A 12,732-nucleotide genomic window follows, 5' to 3' on the forward strand; every position below is an offset into this window, starting at 1 on the left:
CTCTGACTTTTTTTAGTTAGTAGCACATCTGCTCCAGGCACATAGAAAAACAAAAACAGAAATACCTGGTAAAACTCAGCAGGTCTGGCAGCATTGGCGGAGAAAAGCACAGTTGATGTTTCAAGTCCGTCAGCTGTGCTCTTCTCCGCCGATGCTGCCAGACCTGCTGAGTTTTTCCAGGTATTTCTGTTTTTGTTTTGGATTTCCAGCATCCACAGTTTTTTGCTTTTATTTTTGCTCCAGGCATATGTATTGTTTCTTTTCTAGTCCCATCTCCATTCCCTTTGGCCCTGGAGTAATAACTTTTCTGTCATTTAATCTCTCCTGTCTTCCACCCTATCCTTTTGTCCTTGTTCCATCCATCCCTCGCTCAAAACCTAGGACATCTCTAACTTTTCCCAGTTCGGATGAAAGGTCACACACTGGAAACATTCACTCTGTTTCTCTCTCTCTATACAGATGCTGCCAGACTTGCTGAGTTTTAATTCCAGCATTTTCTGTTTTGATTTCAGACTTCCAGCATCCGCAGGAATCTGCTTTTCGATGAATTGTCTTCCCACAGCCCATTTCCACAGGCAGCCCCAAGAGTCACAGCCTCTGGATCCCTCACTTTTTTTTTGCAAAAATATACTTTATTCATAAAATATCTTCAACAACGTTCCAAACCATTTCAAAATCACCATCACAAAGGTACAATCAGGTTCAAGTTTTACAATATGTATCACAAGGTACATCAGTACAAACAATGAATATTTCAATCATTTGCAGACTTTTTGCAAAAATATACTTTATTCATAAATCTTCAATAACATTTCAAACCATTTCAAAATCACCATCACAAAAATACAATCAGGTTCAAATTTTACAACTTGAATCACAAGGTGTATCAGTACAAACAATGACTATTACAATCATTGGCAGACATTCATTTTAAGCTGTACAGCCTGAGGGGCTCTTTACAGTTCCCAGCCCCTCGGTGTGCTATGGCAGAAAGGTCTTAGGCAGCGACCCTTCCCCATTGCGCCTTTGCGGCGGCTGCCCCAAGCTTTAGTGTGTCCCTCAGCACGTAGTCCTGGACCTTGGAATGTGACAGTCTGCAACACTCGGTCGGGGACAACTCTTTGCGCTGGAAGACCAACAAGTTACGGGCAGACCAAAGAGCATCTTTTACCAAGTTGATGATCCTCCAGCTGCAGTTGATGTTTGTCTCGGTGTGTGTCCCTGGGAACAGCCCGTAGAGCACAGAGTCCTCTGTCACAGAACTGCTCGGGATGAACCTCGACAGCAACCACTGCATCCCTCTCCAGACCTTCTTTGCAAAGACACAATCGACAAGGAGGTGAACAACGGTCTCTTCCCCACCACAGCCATCTCGAGGGCAACGTGCAGAGGGGGTGAGACTCCTGGCGTGTAGGAAGGATCTTACAGGGAGGGCCTTTCTCATTTTGAGCTGTAGGATTTTTTTTTTTTGCAAAAATATACTTTATTCATAGATCTTCAAAGACATTTCAAACATTTTAAATCACCATTACAAAAATACAAACAGGTTCAACTTTTACAAACTGAAACACAAGGTGTATCAGAAAAAACAATGAATATTTCAATCATTGGCAGACATACATTTTAATCTGTACAGACTGAGGGGCTCTTTACAGTTCCCAGCCCCCCAGTGCACTGTGGCAGAAAGGTCTTAGGCAGCGACCCTTCCCCATTGCGCCTTTGCGGCGGCTGCCCCAAACTTAACTGTGTCCCTCAGCACGTAGTCCTGGACCTTGGAAAGTGCTAGTCTGCTACACTCGGTCGGGGACAACTCTTCGCGCTGGAAAACCAACAAGTTTCGGACAGACCAAAGAGCGTCTTTCACCGAGTTGATGATCCTCCAGCTGCAGTTGATGTTTGTCTCGGTGTGCGTCCCTGGGAACAGCCCGTACAGCACACAGTCCTCTGTCACAGAACTGCTCGGGATGAACCTCGACAGCAACCACTGCATCCCTCTCCAGACCTTCTTTGCAAAGACACAATCTACAAGGAGGTGAACAACGGTCTCTTCCCCACCACAGCCTCCTCGAGGGCAACGTGCAGAGGGGGTGAGACTCCTGGCGTGTAGGAAGGATCTTACAGGGAGGGCCTTTCTCACCACCAGCCAAGCTACATCTTGGTGTTTGTTGGAAAGTTCTGGTGATGAGGCATTCTGCCAAATGACTTTGTTAGTCTGCTCAGGGAACCATCCCACAGGATCCACCCTCTCCTTTTCCCTCAGGGCCTTTAAGATGTTACGTGCCGACCACTGCCTGACGGATTTGTGGTCGAAGGTGTTTCTCTGCATAAATTTTCCCACGAGGGACAGGTGGTACGGCACGGCCCAACCACTTGGAGCGTTCCGCGGCATCGTGGCCAGACCCATCCTTCGCAACACCAGGGATAGGTAGAACCTCAGCATGTAGTGACACTTGGTGTTTGCATACTGAGGGTCTACGCACCGCTTGATGCAGCCGCACACAAAGGTGGCCATCAGTATGAGGGCAATGTTGGGCACGTTTCTTTCCCCCTTTAGCTAGAGGACACGATCCATTTTCGACCTCCAGATAAAGCGGAAGATGGCTCGGGTGATCGCCACCACACAGGAGTGTGGAATGGGCCAGACCTGCGCCACGTACAGCAACAGCGAGAGTGCCTCACACCTGATGACCAGGTTCTTACCCGCAATGGAGAGGGAGCGTCGCTCCCACATGCCCAGTTTCCTTTTCACCATAGACACTCGCTCCTTCCAGTTTCTAACGCGTGCCCTGGTCCCTCCGAACCATATCCCCAGCACCTTCAGGCCGTCAGCCCTGACAGTGAAGGGGACAAAGGATCGGTCAGCCCAGTTCCCAAAGAACATGGCCTCGCTCTTCCCACGATTTACCTTGGCTCCCGAGGCCAGTTCGAACTGGTCGCAGATGTGGATAAGTCTGTGCACCGACAGCTGATCAGGGCAGAAGATGGCGACATCGTCCATGTACAGGGAGACTTTGATTTGAGTGCCTCCACTACCTGGGATCGTCACTCCTCTTATGCCCGGATTCTTCCTGATGGACTCAGCAAAGGGTTCTATGCAACACACGAAAAGAACAGGCGAGAGAGGGCAGCCCTGCCTGACTCCAGATTTAATAGGAAAGCTATCTGATTCCCACCCATTGATTGAGACTGCACTACTGATGTTAGTGTAGAGCAGTTGGATCCAATTGCGAATTCCCTCCCCAAACCCCATTTTGGAGAGCACATCCACCATATAGGTGTGCGATATTCTGTCAAAGGCCTTCTCCTGATCCAGGCTGATGAGGCAGGTATCCACACCCGTGTCCTGTACGTAGGCAATCGTATCCCTGAGCAGCACGAGGCTGTCAGAGATCTTCCTGCCCGGCACAGTGCAGGTCTGGTCAGGGTGGATCATCGATTCCAGAGCGGATTTGACCCGATTGGCGATGACCTTGGACAGAATTTTATAGTCCACATTCAACAGTGAAATGGGTCGCCAATTTCTAATTTCCTCCCTTTCCCCCTTGTGCTTGTAGATGAGGGTGATAATGCCTTTCCTCATGGATTCTGACATACTGCCGGCCAGGAGCATACTGTCGTACACTTCTAGCAGGTCTGGGCCGATCCAGTCCCACAGAGCCGAATACAACTCCGCCGGCAAGCCGTCGCTTCCGGGAGTTTTACTCTTCTCGAAGGACTCAAGGGCCTCAGTCAGTTCGTCAGGAGTTAGCGCTTTGTCCAGACTCTCCCGTGTACTGTCATCTAAGACCTCCGTGATAGAGGACAGGAAGGACTGGGAGGCCGTGCTGTCTGTGGGCTTTACGTCATACAATCTGGCATAGAAGGATTTGCTAATCCTCAAAATGTCAGATTGCAATGACTTAACTGAGCCGTCTTCTTCCTTCAGGCTGCTGATCACAGAGCTCTCTCTGTGTACCTTTTGGAAGAAGAAACGTGAGCACGTCTCATCCTGCTCTACAGAGCGGACTCTGGAACGGAAGATGATCTTGGAGGCCTCCGAGGCAAAGAGCGAGGCTTGCTGGCTCTTCACCTCTTGGAGTTCCTCCTTGATATCGACCCCCATCGACCGCAGCCAGAGCAGATTCTGCATGTTTTTCTGGAGTCGGGACATTTCCCTCTGTTCCTTTCTAGCTTTCTGGGTGCCTTTGAGGACAAAAAACCTCTTGATGTTTCCCTTGATCGCTTCCCACCAGTGTGTCAGTGACTCAAAGTGGGGTTTCATGGTTCTCCAACCTTTGTAATCCCTCTTGAGCTCCTCAATGTTCTCTGGGGTCAGCAGTTGCATGTTTAGCTTCCATACCCCCCTGCCAACCCTCTGGTCCTTCTCTAAGTGGCAGTCAACCAGTAGGAGGCAGTGGTCAGAGAAGAACACCGGCTTGACATCGGTGGATCTGACTGCAAATGCGCGGGACACAAACAGGAAGTCTATCCTGGAACAGACGGACCCGTCAGGCCGCGACCAGGTGTATCTACGTTGCGCTCCATCTGCAGGGTTGCTGAAGACGTCGTGCAGCTTGGCATCCTTTACTGTTTCCATCAGGGATCTGGATGTAGCGTCCAATCTGCTGTCGGCCCTGCCGGATCGTCCAGCCACATCGATGATGCAGTTGAAGTCACCGCCCAGAATGACTGGCCTGGAGGTTGCCAGCAGCAGTGGGAGCTGCTGAAAAACCTCCAGCCGCTCAGCCCCTTGTGACGGGGCATAGACGTTAATTAAACGGAGTGGAGCATTCTTATACATTACGTCTACTACGAGGAGACGCCCGCCCACCACCTCCTTAACCTGGGAGACGGTGAAGCTGCCTCCCCGCAGCAGAATCCCCAGGCCGGAGGAACGAGAGTCGTTTCCTCCTGACCAGATCGATGGCCCATGGGACCACCATCATGACCATTGCCTGTAGGTGCTGAGGTGCGGTATCGCACACTCCTGTAGAAACAGCAGGTCAGCTTTGACCTTGGCAAGGTAGTCCAAGGTCGCAACACATCGCGTAGTAGATTTAATGCTACGCACATTTATGGATACAATCTTTACTCCCATTTTAAAGCAGTTAGTCGCTTACCAAACCTGTTGTCTCTGAGAGTTCCTTCATGCCCGTGGTGTGCTCAAATTGCTTCACTTGGGATGGGCTGGGGGAAGCGTCCTGAACCTCCCTATTGGAGATGTTCTGCTCGGGTGGCATCTGGGGGTCCGTGCAGAGAGCGGGGTTTGAAATGTCCTCTGTTGGAGAAGCTTCTCCAATCCTCTCCCCCTCTGGGGTGTTGCTGCTCCCGGCTTCCCGGAGCTGGGGTGCGCTGAGCGCCTCACTGTTCCCAGATTCCTGGGGTTGTGGTGCACTGACCTCTTTGGGTTGTGGGCCAAGTTGGGGTGCGCTGGTCTCCTCATTGTCACCAGTGTTCTGGAGCTTGGGTGACTCGTCCTCCAACTCCCTAGCTGCCCTGGCCCTTCTTCGTCCGAAGAGCTGCTGCTCTTGTTATCCGTGTTGGACTGGCCCTTCTTCGTCCGAAGAGCTGCTGCTCTTGTTATCCGTGTTGGATAGGAGACGGCTCTTGACTCTTGTCTGGGAAGTGGCTTGGTTTCTTTTTAGCCCCTTCTTCCTTTTGGCTCTCTTCACCAGCTGCCACTCCCCCTGCTGCTTTCCCACTGCTGCCTCCTCCTCCTCCGTTGATTTGTTCTCCTGAGGAGTGGGAGGTTCAGGGGGCAGTGCTGTTGATCGGCTGTCTGCTGCCTCAATCTTTTCCTCCACCTTGTCTCTCTCTGTGTCCTCCTTTGTCCTGATGTTTTCCCTGGGGGCCTTGGTGGTTGGTGTGACACGAGGCATTTCTTCTGCTTCCCCCTTGTTGGCTTTAGCTGTCTGTGCATAAGTACGGCAACGTTTGGGGCAGGTCTTGTAGAGGTGACTTGCCTCGCCACACAGGTTGCAGCACTTAGCCTGTTTACAATCTTTTGTCTGGTGCCCTTCCTTTTTGCAGTTCTTGCAGAGGACAGCACTGCAATTGGCTGCCACATGACCAGACTTGCCGCATGAGCGACAAAGTTTGGGTTGCCCAGCATAGACAAGGTAACCACGGCTTCCCCCGATAGCGAATCTGGAAGGGGGGTGGAAAACGGCTCCCTTACCGTCGGTCTTGAGCGTTACCTTAACCTGGCGTTTATATGTCCAGATCCCCAAATTATCTTTAACTTCAGTGCAGCTCCCAACCTTATCGAAGTACCTGGTAAGGAAGGTGAGCACGTCAGTGACAGGGACGTAGGGGTTGTACAGATGCACTGTCGCAACCCGTTCACGATGCAACGGTAGAACAAAGAGCGGCTCCGCCGTCAGGGTCTTCATTTCTGGCAGGTCTTTCTTTTCCTCAAACACCTTCAGGAGTTTGACACAAGCTGCCACATGCTTGAAGGTCACATCAAAGAAACCAGCGCTGGGGAAATCCTGTAGGCAGTAGATATCCGCAGCCTCAAAACCACACAGCTTGAATAGGATCCTCTTCGTGAAGAAGGTCCTATCTATTCCTGTTCCTTGCTCGCTACCCTTCACCATGGTAAGGGGTTTGACTGGTTATAGCCATTGCTCTTTCCCTGGCAGAAACGCGATGAAGTTCTCTCCCCTGCCAGGTAAGTTTGAGCTGTAGGATTCCCCCATTCAGCCTTTTTGCTCTTCTTTTCCCAGCTGCTTAGACTTCCTTCCTCTCCATCTCCCATTCACAGCTTCACTGTTCAATTACTGAACTCTTCCCATTTCTCCTGAAAACCTCAACCTCTCAAACCCTGTCTGTTTCTCTTCTCTTTCTTTTCAACACAAACAAACTGTTTTACTCACAGATGTTGCACAGGAGGAAGTTTTAGTCTGGGTGAAACTCAATCTGCATTCACACAAAACCCGCGCTCTGATTGGCAGGAAGACCAGAGTCCTTCCGGTCCTCCCACTCTTCTCATTGGTCAATCCCTCAACATGACGGGAAGAGGGCGGGCTCTCCCCCGCACATGCGCAGCTTCCCCTCTCGAGTTCGCCGTGCGCCTTCTCGCTCTGGCCGGAGCCGTCAGCAGGTTGTCTGGAAACCTTGGCTCGAGGAGGTGGAGGGGGAACAATGGGTGGGGGCGGGGCTCCCTTGAATTTCTATTCTGTACTGACAGTGATGACTTTTGTGAACTCCTTTTACAGAATATTAGAAAAGGAGGATTTACAGATAGAAATCTCAAAGGAAATATCAGGCCACAATCTGACAGTTCAGGTCTATTCATCAGGACGTAAATGACATGGGCCTTTGAATGTAGAATGAGAAGTGTTTGTCCTGTCTGCTTTAAAAGATTTTTAACAGCAGTGTAACTTGAAAAAAATTGAGACAGACACACCCGAGTGAGTGTGTTCCAGTGCATTGTCTGCACAGCCTGAAAAAACATTGCATGATTCAAAGTGCAGAGAGATCATGCACGTGTTCTGTGTCTGGGCAAGGCTCCAACTGATCAAAGATCCTTGACTGACACAAGGATACCTACACCATGGAGAAATCATGGAAATGTGGGGACTGTGGGAAGGGATTTCGTGTCCCCTGTGAGCTGGAAACTCATCGGCGCAGTCACAGTGGAGAGAGACCATTCACCTGCTCCGTGTGTGGGAAGGGATTCACTGATTCATCTACGCTGCAGAGGCACCAGCAAGTTCACACCGGGGACAGGCCATTCAACTGCTCCGTGTGTAGGAAGGCATTCAGAGATTCCTCCGCCCTGCTGACACACCAGCGAGTTCACACTGGGGAGAGGCCGTTCACCTGCTCTGAGTGTGGGAAGAGATTCAGAAATTCGTCCACCCTACAGAGACACCAGCGAGTTCACACCAAGGAGAGACCATTCACCTGTTCTGTGTGTGGGAAGGTATTCAGAAATTCCTCCACCCTGCAGAGACACCAGCGACTTCACAGTGGGGAGAGGCCATTCAGCTGTTCAGAGTGTGGGAAGGGATTCTCTCACTTATCCAGCCTGCTGAGACACCGACGCTTTCACACCGGGGAGAGGACATTCACCTGCTCTGTGTGTGGGAAGGGATTCACTCAGTCATCCACTCTGCTGAGACAGCAAAGCACCCAGACCAGTGAGAAACCTGTTCAATGCTCTGACTGTGGGAGTTCCTTTAAAAACCCAACACTGGTGGACCGTCAGCTCAGCATTCACACTGAGGAGAGGCCGTTCAGCTGCTCTCACTGCGCAAAGAGCTTTAGAACATCGTACGATCTCCTGAGACATCGGCGAGTTCACACCAGGGAGAAACCGTTCATCTGCTCTGAATGTGGAAAGGGATTCACTCAGTTATCTAGCCTGCTGACACACCAGCGTGTTCACACTGGAGAGAAGCCATTCACTTGCTCCGTGTGTGGGAAGGGATTCAGTCAGTTATCCAGCCTGCTTAAACACCAGCGAGTTCACACTGGAGAGAGGCCATTCACTTGCTCCAACTGTGGGAAACGATTCACTCAGTTATCCAGCCTGCTGAGACATAAGGCAGTTCACACCGGGGAGAGGCCATTCACCTGCTCTGAATGTGGGAAGGGATTCACTCAGTTATCCAGCCTGCTAAGACACCAACACATTCACACAAGGGAGAGACCAGTCAACTGCTCCGCATGTGGAAAGGGTTGCACTTGTTCATCCGAGCTGCTGAGACACCAGGGCAGTCACACCGATTAGAGACCTTTTAGATGCTCTGACTGTGGGTCTTAGTTGCATCAGTTGAAGTTAAGTATATACAATTGGAGGGAATTGAGTGAATGGTTACTTGAGCACATATAAAGAGACACTTCCTGGCCAAATTGGCCATCAACAGGTCCAGGCAGCTGGTGGCGAGGGGGTCGTTGGGCCCGACTGCCCAGTTTCTATGGCTACATTCATGACAGGGTATCCCTGCAGAGGGAGCATGTGGTGTGCGCTGGCCGCTGGAGGCATTACGTGACTGGTGGGCGCCGCAGGGACTGGGGCACATCACTGACTCCCTACAATCACATTTTGGTTTAACCTACGTAATTTTCCTTTGTGGTTTTGTCTTTCATTGCATTTCCCCTTTAAGGGACTTCCCCTTTAATTTTTTCAATTGATCTTTTGTTAATTTGTCCCCTTTAATTGTTAATTTGATATTCAAAAGAGTATGAAGAGCACTTACTGACATAGAGTGGTGTGGAATCAGGAGGTATATACCTGTAATGTTTCACTCCGTGAATAAATGTACACCAAGTAAAGATTGGCTCCAGTTTCTTCCTTCACCATCAGGCTGTCAGGATTATAACATGGTAACAGAGAATGCTTGTCTAATGCTGGAGATTGGTAACTAGAGGAAAATTAAATTTCAGACAGAAACTTACAATCCGAGTTGCTTTCGTGAGAAATGGCTGAAAGCAAGTGGAAATGGAACCGGTTCATAATCTTAAAGACTTCCATCAGGTCACCCTTCAGTCTTGTCTTTTCTGGAGAAAAGTGCCCAGGCTGTTTAACTTTTTATGAAGGTTAAATGCTCTCAGTTCTTGTGAATCTTTGTTGCCACTGCTCCAGTGCCTCTATCTCCTTTTTCTAAATGGAAATCACAAATGTTGACAGTACTCCCAGTGTAGTCTAACCATTGTTTTAAACAAGTAGAACATAACCTCCCTGCTTTTCACTTCTATCCCTCTAGAATGGAACCCTATATCTGGGCCCCACACTTTAGGAAAGATGTGAAGTTCTTAGAGAGGGTGCAGAGGAGATTGATGAGACTGGCACCAGGGATGAGGAACTTCAGTTATTTGGAGAGACTGGAGCAGCTGAAATTGTTCTCTAGATCACAGAGTTACTCGGACAGAGAAGTAGGCCATTCAGCCCATTGAGTCAATGCCAACTCTGCAGAGCAAACCAGTCAGTTCCATTGCCCTGTTCTACCTCTGTAGCTCTGCAAATTTATTTCCCACAATTGCCCCTACATTTTAATTTTGAAATCGCTCATTGTCGCTGCTTCCCCCCGCCAGCCTCTCAGGCAGCGAGTTCCAAGTCATCACCAGTCACTGTATAAAAATACTTCTTCCTCACATCCCTCCTGCAATTGCTGCTGAAAACTTTCCCCCTCATCCGTGCATCATCAGCGAATAGGAACAGCTTTTCTTAATCCACCTTATCTAAACCTGTCATAATCTTGTACACCTCCATCAAATCTCCCCTCACCCTCCTTTACCCCAAGGAGAACAATCCCAGCCTGACGTCTATAATAAAGAGCAAACAGAATATGTTAATGCCTGAAATCAAATGGGAATGTTTGATTTCAGTTTTACCAATATTAGCTAAATATTGTACTGGACAGTAAAGCAATTGGAATAACTCACCTTGGGTGTGGTTCAGTGGAATATATTAATCTGGTGTCCACCTACGTTCCAGTGAAAGTCAGGAAATTGTAGGTGAAATGAATAAACTGATCACGTTGCCCTCGAGGTGGCTGTGGTGGGGAAGAGACCATTGTTCACTTCCTTGTGGAATGTATCTTTGCAAAGAGGGTCTGGAGAGAGATGCAGTGGTTTTTGTCAAGGTTCATCCCAAGCAGTGCTGTGACACAGGACTCTGTGTTCTACAGGCTCTTCCCAGGGACACACTGTGAGACAAATATCAACTGCAGCTGGAGGATCAACTCGGTGAAAGACGCTCTTTGGTCTGCCTGAAACTTGTTGGTTTTCCAGTGCAAAGAGTTGTCCCTGACCGAGTGTTGCAGACTGGCACATTCCAAGGTCCAGGACTATGTGCTGAGGGATGCACTAAAGCTTGGGGCAGCCGCCACAAAGGCCCAAAGGAGAAAGGTCGCTGTCTAAGACCTTTCTGCCATAGTGCACCGAGGTGCTGGGAAAGGTATAGATCCCTTGTGCTGTACAGCTCACAATGAATGTATGTAGTGAATACTAATTGTATTATAATTGTATTGAAGCACTTCAGAGTGCAACGTGATGTATGTTGATAACTCCAATACCATTGTCCTGTCTGACTGTCTGTAATGACCATATTGAAACGATTGTAATATTCATTGATTGTGTTGAAGCACCTCGTGATCCATGTATAAAAGTTGAATCTCATTGCACTTTTTGTGATGGCGATTTAGAAATGTTTTGTAATGTTCTTTCAGATATTTTATGAATAAAGTATACTTTTCAGAAAAAAAAATCGGTCCAATACTAATCAGTTCCTCATGCTCACTAGTCCCTTAGTTCTCTAGCATTTTGGGGACGATTTCTGTATCTTCCTCTGTAAGGACAGACACACATTGTTTAGTTTCCCTGCCAATTCCTTATTCCCCTTTATAAATTCTCCTGTCTCTGCCTGGAATGGACCCACATTTCTCTTTGCTAATCTTTTCCTTTTCACATACCTATAGAAGCTTTTACAGTTGCTTTTAATGTTTCTCGCCAGTTTGCTCTCATGTTCAATTTTCGCTTTCTTCATCAGTTTCTTGGTCTTCATTTCCTGAATTCTAAAAAAGCTCCAATCCTCAGGCTTATTATTATTTCTGGCCACTTTATGAGCCTCTTCCTTTGATCTAATGCAATCTTTGTCTTTTCTGTTATCCACGGTTGCATCACTTCTCCTGTTGGATTTTTATTCTTTAAAGGAATCTATATTTGTTGTAACTATGTAATAATTCCTTCGATGCTAGCTATTGCCTGTTTACCGTCATAAACTTTCATGTAGTTTCCCAATCTACCACAGCCAACTTGACCCTCAAACTGTGATAGTTTTCTTCTGTGAGAAACACCCAGATAAATTATACAGAAGAACCACCTAACCAGCACAGCCTATCTCCATGGCAACCTGGAATGCTTTGGGGGGGTTCCAAACAGGATTGCAAACTAAATATCTTTTACATTCCAAACACCCTTTCATTCTGTGATCCCTGTGAAATATGAAACTAGATATTCGCAACAAGTCTCAAAGAGCATCAGCCACTGGGGCAAAGTCATAAGACTGGCCAGTCCAGCAGAAAGAAACCCTCCAATCTTCCCAATTCATCAACTGTCAGAATGAACATGGTTCAGTCCTGAATGTGATTAACAACAGCAATAACAGCAGAATCCAACCCGTGGAATCACTTGTGAACTCGCTGGTGTCTCAGAAGGTGGGACGACTGAGTGAAACCCTTCCCACACTGAGAGCAGGTGAACAGCCTCCTCCCGGTGTGAATTGGCTGATGTCTCAGCAGGTGGAGTAACTGAATAAATCCCTTCCCACACTGAGAGCAGGTGAATTGCCTCTCCCTAGTGTGAACCCGCTGGTGTGTCCGCAGATGGGATAACTGAGTGAATCCCTTTGCACGTGCAGAGCATGTGAACGGCCTCTCCCTAATGTGAACCTGCTGGTGTCTCTGCAGGTGGGATAACTGAGTGAATCCCTTCGCACATGCAGAGCAGGTGAATGGCCTCTCCCCAATGTGAAATCGCTGGTGTCTCAGCAGGTTGGATGACCGAGTGGATCCCTTCCCACATTCAGAACAGCTGTACAGCCTCTCCCTGGTGTGAACTCGCTGGTGTGATTGCAGTCTAAATAACTGACTGAATTCCTTCCCACGCTCAGAGCAGGTGAACAGTCTCTCCCCGGTGTGAACTTGCTGGTGTGACTGCAGTCTAAATAACTGACCGAGTCCCTTCCCACACTCAGAGCAGGTGAACGGCTTCTCCCTGCTGTGAACTCGCTGGTGTGTCTGC

At 48.7% G+C, this 12,732-nt stretch overlaps 2 protein-coding genes across 2 annotated transcripts in view; one reads left to right on the forward strand and one right to left on the reverse strand.

Moving 5' to 3' along the window:
- Nucleotides 1–9,455, reverse strand: part of LOC121273728 (gastrula zinc finger protein XlCGF26.1-like) — a 52,506-nt gene extending 43,051 nt beyond the window's left edge. Inside the window, exon 1 of the mRNA XM_041180890.1 lies at nucleotides 9,388–9,455. The gene's annotated coding sequence lies outside the window, so the exon portion shown is untranslated. The remainder of the gene's footprint in view (nucleotides 1–9,387) is intronic.
- The window catches only part of LOC121273703 (zinc finger protein 229-like), a 1,112,939-nt gene that overhangs the window by 11,590 nt on the left and 1,088,617 nt on the right, over nucleotides 1–12,732 (forward strand). The window lies entirely within an intron of this gene.

Source organism: Carcharodon carcharias (genome assembly GCF_017639515.1).
Source record: "Carcharodon carcharias isolate sCarCar2 chromosome 27 unlocalized genomic scaffold, sCarCar2.pri SUPER_27_unloc_1, whole genome shotgun sequence".
Taxonomy (NCBI): domain Eukaryota; kingdom Metazoa; phylum Chordata; class Chondrichthyes; order Lamniformes; family Lamnidae; genus Carcharodon; species Carcharodon carcharias.